This window comes from Corvus moneduloides, chromosome 6 (assembly GCF_009650955.1).
Source record: "Corvus moneduloides isolate bCorMon1 chromosome 6, bCorMon1.pri, whole genome shotgun sequence".
In the NCBI taxonomy this organism is placed as follows: Eukaryota; Metazoa; Chordata; class Aves; order Passeriformes; family Corvidae; genus Corvus; species Corvus moneduloides.
Window position 1 is genome coordinate 59,317,371 of NC_045481.1, and position 9,720 is coordinate 59,327,090.

General features: G+C 39.4%; 1 long non-coding RNA gene across 1 annotated transcript; it reads left to right on the forward strand.

Moving 5' to 3' along the window:
* Window positions 1–443: 443 nt before the first annotated feature.
* LOC116446087 lies at window positions 444–8,542 on the forward strand. Its single transcript, XR_004241041.1, has 3 exons — window positions 444–453; window positions 1,673–1,675; window positions 8,412–8,542. It is a non-coding gene; the product is annotated as an uncharacterized LOC116446087 (long non-coding RNA).
* Window positions 8,543–9,720: the final 1,178 nt, after the last annotated feature.

Below are 9,720 nucleotides of genomic sequence, written 5' to 3' on the forward strand. Positions count from 1 at the left end.
TTTTTTCTCCCCCAAATAATCAGCTGCTGGCTTTTAGAATTATATGTTAAAAAGAGAGATAGTAGATGTTCTTCAAATATCTAGACATTATTTGTGAGACACTCAGAAATACCTGCATTTAAATGAAACACTGATTATTTGTTTGTCAATAAATTCTCAGATAATCATATATCTAATGGTACTGTATTGTTCCTCTTCTGTTTCTTACATATGAATTTATAGCTTCATGGTTGAAATGAATTTCCACTGGTATGTTTCCAAGTCATATCTTGGCTTTCTGAAGTGTGCATTTCAAGCTTTGTACATTTCTATTTCAAGTACCAAATATAAATATATTCCAAACCTTAGTGAGGAAACTATTTTAAAAAGATACCTGGCTGAAAACGTTGTGGAAGACTATTTTTAATTTATACTGGATATCAATAACACTGCATTGGAAGAGACTGGGGCATAGTTCTCATTTGTCTGATGCACAACTACCATCTTGTGAGTACAGTTCATACCTGTGAGATATGTCTCTGGTTTTACAAATATCTCGGTTTTGAAAGACAGGTGTCTGCTAAGGAAGGCAGAAGCCCCCCCTTGAAGTGGCAGATATAACCCCTTTTCCCTCTAAGTTATTATATTTTGAAATCAAGGGCCTTTAGGCGAAGATGTGGGAAATAGGAATAACAGTTCTTTACTATATATATATATATCCAGTCAAACAAAACAACAAGAACAACTATGGCAGTAACAGCAAACACAAACCCAGTGCCAGCCTTCTCGGCTGTCAGGCCCTTTCCCCTCGGGTGCAGTTCCGCTCGCAGCTGGCAGGGGCGCTGGCAGCTCCCGGTGAGCAGGGCAGGTGCGATGGTTCCCCCGCGGCTGCAGGGGGCGCTCCAGAGCAAGCTCGGGGAGCACGCGGCACCGGTGCCCTGGGATCCCGGGAGGGACGGAACAAAGGCTTCACAAACCCCTGGGCAGCCGATCCCGGACTCTCAGGAACAGCAGGCTGGAACGGCAGGCTGGAACGGCAGGCTAGAACGGCAGGCTGGAGCGGCAGGGACGAACGCAAATCCCGGGTGGCAGGCGAGATGTATCCAGATGGGAGAACCCCACGGAGGCCCAGGCAGGCAGGGCGAGCAGGGCTACAGCGTAGCGAAAGCTCGAAGCAGCAGCGGGGCAGGGCAGCCACAGCTCGGCCTCCAGCAGGGCAGGGAAAGCGGCTTTTGGGGTCCCGGCGTTGTTTCCAGCAGGAAGAAAGAACGGCCAAAAAGAAAGAAGCAGCAGCTCCTTTCTCTGCAGCTTCTCTCTCCGGACGCTCAGAGCGAACTGACCCCACACCCAGGTGTAGACAAAGGAGTAGCCAGGCCCGCCCCACCCCCCTTTTTGTCTTTCTTAAGTACAGCTATTTGTCCCCTAGCAACATGCATATGGGAGAAAATTCCTTTAACAGAAAAAAACCTAAGACTAAACTGAAACCCCAACAACAAATTCCTTAAATACAGCAATAAGTAACACCTCTCACACTGGCAATCCAGTTGCAATTATTCTGCTAACACAGTTATAAAATATCAGGTGAAATGAGTCATTGACAAGTCAGTAGCAAAAAATGGAGATAAATAGGAAGCATAACAGCAGTAATGAAAACATACCTCAGTAAGCCAGTAGTACAAATGTTTTGCAACAGGCAGTTAAAAAGCCATATAGAATTAATCCCCAACAGCATGCTTATTGTTGTCCTTTCTTTGCTATTTTGTCTGTTTTCAGCCAGTCACTGCAGTATCAGAAATATCTATACCATTAACAGTTCCCACAGTACCACATTAGTGCTTGAGTGTTCTGGTAATGCTCATTTGTATCCAACACTGCTGCAGTTCATTGGCTCCTCTAATACGACATGACACTTGGATAATGCAGACTATTCCACTTGTCCCTCAGTTTCACATTTGGTATAACTTAATTTTATAGATGGTTTGAAAATTTATCTTGTCTTGGGGTGACTTTATGATGTGTATCCCATATCGCTGCCCTATGCCCAGAAATTAATTTTGTGCCTTTCTATGCCTTTAAACTGAGCCTGAGAGGGGGGTGAGAAAAAAACCCAGCAAACCTTTAAAAGCAGCTTACAGTTTTTGTTTCAAGGACACACAGATATACACACAGACTCCTCTCTGCGTTCAGCAGCAGCAGGAGCGGGAGGAAGCACCCTGCGTGCTTTTATTTTTCCAAACAGCTTTTGGCCAGTTTTTCAGCTCCTTTTCCTCCAGAGAGTTGACCTTTGTTTTCCTGGGACTCTGATTTTTCCCTTCTTGTCCGCTGGACAGTTTCAACATCAGAATACATTGGGAGAACTTTCCACCAAGGCCTTGGCCCTGGAGGTGGGCCCACCACCATGACCCAACTCCAAGGAGGGGGACAGAGATCTACGGAAGGACTCTGAAATTTTCCCAGGTTTTCTCTCAGCAGAGCGAGAGGTTTTATTATTTAGCATTATTGTCCTTTTCCTGTGTGTTTCTTAAATAAATAGTTTTTATCTCTTTCACTTTCCTTTGAAGAAAATTTATTTTTTCCCGAACCTGGTTGGGGAGGGCTGGTTGTAACCTGCCTTCTATCAGAGGCTGTTTTCCTCCAAATTTTCCCAAACCGGCACATTGGGATAAACTCCAAATTTGCAATCATGCAAAACATACAGTCACAATTAATTTGCAGCCTGAATTTTACTGAGATTCCTAGAGGCCTTAAGGATGAGAAGGAGAAGCCAGACAGATCTACAAAGCATGTTTTTCTACAGATGCTATTACCATAACTTGTGGCTGAGTACATATAATCTATAGTGCTTGAAGAAAGTTTCCTTTTGTAGTCTGAAGGGTTGCTCATAAAAAAAAGTCTGACTGATAAATGGGCAGGCTTCAAGACACATTTGTAGTTTATTTCTAGTCAACTATCAATTGGAAGTGACTCAGTGTTTGGACTGATATACCACAAAAAAGCACATACAGTACAGTAGCTCTGCATACTCATTGTTTTAACTCATTGTTTTAAATGATAACTTGTTTCTAGGATGAAATGTAACTTTGTCTGAATCCAGAGTCTGCGTTCAACTATATAGAATAAATATGCACAATGTTCCCATGGAAACATTAAACTAACAAGAGTGAGACTTGATCTACAGTTCACAGAAAAGATAGCTTTTCTTTCTAAATGCTCCAGTCAGTTAGTGAGCGCTGCTTCTGAAGATGCAGTCAAGAATATTCAAGTCAGAGCCAGCATGAGGCAGTTATACTTCCCACTCTTTCCACTCTTCCACTTTTTCCACCTGCACAGCTTTTTCTCCACAACCAATCATAAAACCTCCCATGTGCTCCCAATGCTGGCCAGGAGCTGCCAAGGGCTGGATGGCATCTTAATCACTGTACAAGTCCAGTGTTTCCCTGGAAAGGCTCGTTGTCTGCTGATTTGTTTTAAAGCAGGTCATGAACAAGAATACATTTGATTCACTGTGAATGGATATCAGAGGGCAATAAAAGCCTGGGAACATGAAATCCTCTTCTCATTGCCGTTCTCTTCTAGTATGGATTAAAACACTAACGTTCTCAGACACTGATGTGTCCTGAAGAATATGGTAACCATTTTTGGAAACATCAGTGAATAAAGATAATTTATTGCAACAAGATTGGTTGGCAACACAATACATCAGCAAAATTCTGGAAGTTTACCACATCTGCATTTATTTCCTGACTTTCGCTATGATTAGTGGGAGGAAACCTATACAACCTGTGTGATGATTTCTGTTCAATTATTCCTAGAGCCTTCACTAAATATAGTCAGTCACAAGGAAAGCAGAAGTTTTATATAATTTTATGAAGTTTTTCTTAAAATCACACTATTTTAAATGGAAAAATAAAGATATTACATAGTTTACTTACTCTTAACTGACATACCAGAATTATATTTGTTCTAACAGTGTGTCAAATGATCTTGTTTTTCCATATAACTCTGACAATTTGTTAGAATTTCCTAGAACTTCATTATCATGTTACAGAATTGATTTTTACCTTCAGTTTTCCAATTTCTATTCTCTATTTATTTGACTATGATGTGAAATTTCACTGTAAATGAAATCCTAAAATCATTACTCATGTATTTATCACTAGATATAGTCCATGTGTCTATGTAAAGTTTAGGTATGTTCTTTTCTTGTTTCAAGGACACAATTAAGGGAAAGAAGTATTGGTACATTCACGGAATCACATACAGGTTGCCATACGTTTCTCATACATATCATAACATGCACCCATGGTGGCAGAATAATTTATATATCTCTAAAAGTTTTATCCTTAAGATCTAGTCTGATACTCTGCACAAAAATTGGAAAGAGAAAAACGGTAGATTTTAGTCAAGTATGTTGTCAGACACTCCAGCATGTGTTGGCTGCAAACATCAATTTGTGATGCTTTGTTTTGGTAGAGAAAGTGTGTATTACTTCTGTTTTAAGGTAAAGGTTTAACTTTTAAGTCACATTTCTAGGATGAAAGAAAAAGAAATGCATGTCTGTGTCCTTCACTTTTTGGGCTTCCTCCCATCCCTGCAACACTAATTTAAAACATGTGAGTGAATCCAAGTGCTCCCCAGTAAGCAAAGAAACGAGTTTTTTTAAAAAACCCCAATGCAAACACACACAAACAGTACACTTACGTATGAAAATGCAAGAGCCTTGTAGAAGACTCTGTAAGATGTCCCTGCTCTCACAGCCCACTTTTCCTATGCCATTTTTTTTGGCAAGGGCCAAAGCATTTCTCAAGTCTAAAGATGCAACTCTACAGAATGACCCATATTAGTGAGTGGTCAACTAGCAGAAAAAGAACCAAAGAGGAAAGCGTTAGAGCAGCGGTATCAAGCCTATTTTGAGCAGGACAAAATTTCAGCCAGAATATATATATTTTAACAGGGTGCTTTATAGCTGTACCAGTCTCTTTGAATCCAGACTTCATAGCAGGGAACAGACTGCAAACCCCTGTGTCAAACCGGTGAGGGTTATTTGACATGCAGAAGCAAGATGTGCAAGAGCTTCATTCCCTTCCATATTCAAGATATGAAAGTGGTGCCCCAAGAAGGGCTAGAGAATATCAGGTGCCTGCAAAATCAAGCAGAATCTACAAAGGCCAATAATCATCTGCTCCCATTCTCATCCAGTTGTGGGAAAAATTTTACTTGTCTAGAAGTCATTTTAGATAAGTAACTCCAAATCTACCTCTGCTAATATGCTTGAGGGAGGAAGCAGTATGGCTTGGAAAGGAGTGTAGTGCATGGTGATTTTTCAGACTGTGTAGCAATGATGCCATGATGATTTTTTGCCTTTTCTCTTATACTCCTTTTATATACCTTTTAATAGCTTTTGTATTCTTAGTGGGTTTTTAGCCTATATTCTTAGACTTATTTGTCAAGCTAGGAGACTAAACATCTTAGAAGCCTTGTAGTTAGGGATCAGAAGGCCCCAGACACCAAGGTCCTCTCCACAACACATTTTGTAAACTAAGATAGAAACATCCAGGGAAAGGTCCCTCGGGGAGGGGGGCTCACTTTAGCCTCCCATTGGGGAATCTTTGATAGATATGCTAATTAGTAAGACCTATAATGTTATACTCGATCGATTGTGTGTGTGCATTGTGGTGTGCATTTCGGCGCATTCCACCCAGGCGTGGTGCACCTAAGGATCCTTAAAATAAAAAACAAACCCCTTTATCCCTTCTAACCATGTTTGAGTCTTGATTTTAAGACCAGGAAAAGGCATCACAGCACAAAGGCAAGCAGAGTGCAAACTGACCTTAAAAAGCAGTGAAATCTTCCTCTTGGTTTTAACTGCCCTTGTACTCAAACAGAAGCTATGTCATTAAGCAAAATTATGCTTAGATATGGTGACTGTAAACAGATGTTCTTTTCGCAGTCCTAATTACTGTCTAACTGAGGTATTCTGGACTGACAAAAGCATCATAAGGACATGCTCAGCACAGTACCTATAAGCATTATTTGGTTTAGTTAGAAATTGGAAGGAGCTTCACTGGGATTCAGAGTTTATCATTATACGCTTTTACAGATTCTATTCAAGGATATGATGTACTGAGTTTTACACTGAATTTTTCCAGAAATTCCAGCACTTCATATGTATAGTTTTTTGCACATAAGGAAAATGTATGGACAAAGGGCTTGTATTTAGTGTGCATATTTTTAGTCACCAACTAGCAATATCCTTAAACCTGTCTTGTTTCTGTGGAGCAGATGTGACAATCTATGGAGAAATATGTGAAACTAATAAAAAGGGATTAATTGCTGATGAAGGAAAACTTCAAAGGTTAGCTGAAAACTTATGAAGCAAGCTAAGGTATAGTTTAAAAAAAAGCTCAGTTCTCATGGATCTCAACAAAAACTGTACTCTCAGAGACCTTATAGAGCTTGGATTACAGTCTGATGTTCACAGTAACTCCTACGCTAAAACATAAAAAGAAATTCAAGGAAACTCACGAAGTGAACAATGAATATCTGCACCTGTGATCTAGAATTAAACACTATATTGTATTTGCTCACCTCTGGTTAGAAAGTTTGAATAATAACAAATTTAAAATAAACAAGCCTTGCTACCGTCTTTTAAAAAAATCTCAAAAACTTTCAATGATGTTGAGAATTAGTACATTTAATCTGCCACGAAGTATTAATTGTATATATTCATCTAACTGTTCCTTACAGATCCCATGTCCTTCCCCACATTTTGGGTTGAATCCCATCCAAGTAGAGGGAAAAAATAAAGTTCATTATTATTTCACTGCTAATATTCTACTATGGACATATACAGTATCTTCTGTCTAAAGTTAGGGATTTAAGAGCTAGTTTTCCAAATTGTCCAAAACCAGCTACTGCCTGGAAATCTTTGTCAAATGTTTCCAGATAGGTACAAATCTAAGGTTCTTGTCAGAAAGAGCTCTTGAGAGCTCCTCTAGGACAACTCAAAATACTGTCACTAAATCGTGCTAATCCTATGCAACCATCTCTTTTCTTTTGGCCTACAACCCATTATTATAACAATAAGGACCCTAATGTAGAAGAAGTAAGAAGAGATCCTTATCTTTTTTCTATCATGAATGCCAGTGGAAGTACTATAAAGGTACTGAGGTGACATAGAACTTACCTTTTAAGATTCCATGATCTTTGTGGTGGGAATCAGCCTCCTCATATATAAATAAAATATTATGAATAAAAATCATCAGTCACATTGTTGATTCCTTACAGTCACACTCAGAGCCTGAGACGCTACTAATTGTGCTTTGGATGGAAGACTTTATACAAATGGATGATCTTGATCCCCTCAAGAACGAAGGGGCCAGAAGAAGGTAGCTGAGGCTCTAAAATGAGCACCATTGCCAACTTCAATCTATTTAGCATGCCTGAAGTGCAGCAGAATTTCTTGCAGCTAGCCACTTATTGGCTCAATTATACATATTTTATAGAGTACCTAAATGGTCCTGAAGAGGCCAGGATAGAGATGGAAACGCTCCCTTCCAGCTTGACCTGCTGGTCTGTAAACAACAGGACTCCACTGTTGAGCTTGGATGGGTTACCCTTCCTTCTCGGACCAGGGTAAGAGAGCAGAGGAGACTGCTGTTCTGCTAAGTTCTTTATTTCATACTCTCATATCTTTCTTGAAGGCAGAGTTCGAAGGGGGTTACATGATAAAGGCAAGCAGCAACAGCAAACAGCAGGCAGAAAACAATTCCTTCTTCTAATTCTAGTTTCTTCTATATGCTCTATATTTTTTCTCACAGAAGTGTGGATTATATTTGTTAATTGACCAATAAGATTAACACATGGTTCTAATTTTCCTTTTCTTAACCTATCCTGGTCTAAGTCCAACAGTCGTAAGTCATACACAAGTGTTACATAGGTATTACACAGATTTGCTTATACAGTTTCTATCAACTCTTATTGTTTATGTGAACACTCTATCTAAAAAATGTGAACAGTATAATTCTATCTGTATTTTGTCTAAAGTAAAGAATTCTGTGAAAAGGTAACACTGCTGCAGTAAGAACTGTGTTTAAGGTCTCTGTTGCAGCTTTTTAATGTTTAAGGCACTTAGCATATATTCCTACTAAAAGTTAAAAATCTCTATTTCTATTTCACTTTGGTGTGACTTCATGTATCTCAGCTTATCCAAAGGTTTTAATTCAACCCCTGTGCTTTGGCTTCCCTCTGGGGCTGAGTCCAGAGGAGCTTTCACTTCAACACCCCACAAGTATACTCACCTGTATTGCAGGTGGCATTTACACAGATACAAGAACTCTTTCACAGACAGAAATTGATTGTCCCCTTTAATTTACCACTCTGCAAGGAAGGTTGTTGCTGTTGTACTGGGGACGGTGAGAAAAACGACACAGACTTCAGTCCAGGAAGGAAATGGAATTATTTATTAATTTCCAAACTCGTTTATATAACCTGGTTCGCTTGAATGGCATAAGGTTATTGGTCCTTTGACCATCCACCTCTTAGAATGATTGGTTAAACCCTACAACACCCATTTCAAAATATTTCTCCAGTCAGTAACATAACAAGCTGCATAACAATCTTGCACCTGCAAGATAAAGGATTGGTTTACAAAAACCTCTCACTGTTTACAGCTAGAACACGTGTGAAAGCAAGCTTTCACATGGATGCTGGCAGAAAGCTGGAAAATTTCTCTGCATCAAGCTTTCAGCATCCACAGAAGGTGGCATGTAACCATACAGCCAGAGAAGGAACAGCTAAGTAGGACTGACTGAGTGGAACTGCTGTGGAGAGTGTCAGCCCTGGAGCCTTGCTAACCCAAGCGGACAGACACCAGCCACACATCGGGGCTGCGCCTGCTCCCATGAAACCAGTGACAGCATTGATTAGCTTCAGTTGTTTCCTATTGATATTTAAACAGGTGGCTAATGACTATGAGTAACATCAGGGCCCTAAAGATGTATATAAGCATCCACAGATGCTGCAATTACTTTTCCAGCAGAAGGCCTGGCACTAAGCTGTTCCTTTGCTTTTCCTGCAAAGTGGTCTATGTCTCCATTGCTTTAAGAACCGCCTATAGCAAAAGCAAGAACTTCTAATTCCCAAATCACAGTTATGATTGAGTCATGGCCACTCTTACAGACACTTGTCTTCTCTTGAATAAAGGTCCCTAAATTTTAAAATTCAAATAACTACAAGGTATGATAAGTAACTGAGCAGTCCCAAGTTAAAATCCAACTATAATTTAATCATGTAAGAGTTTTACCTTTTAAATAGTTAAAAAAGCATGATAACTTTATAAACAAACAGCCAGAAATGGTTTCTCTCTCCAGGTTTACATGCAATAGAAATAACACAACTGCCTGTAATATCGAACCAAACAGTAAATTGAAGGTGTGGTTATGGATTTAGGAGATACAGGATATTTTTGTGTCAATAGTACCATCTGCTGGATATCAAGAAGATAAGAGGTAGAGACTAATCAATATTTACAAAAGTCAGATTATGGCATAATTTGATACTAGTCTTGGACAAATGTCAGCATAACTAGACTGCTACAAATGAATCGATAACAAATTGTCAGATCTTCTAATGCACTCCCAAAATCCTGCAGAAAGGTCACTGACATTTTGAATATGTATTTTTTGTTAAATCAGATATTCAAAACTCACTACACATAATTCATCGGATGAATAAAAAAAA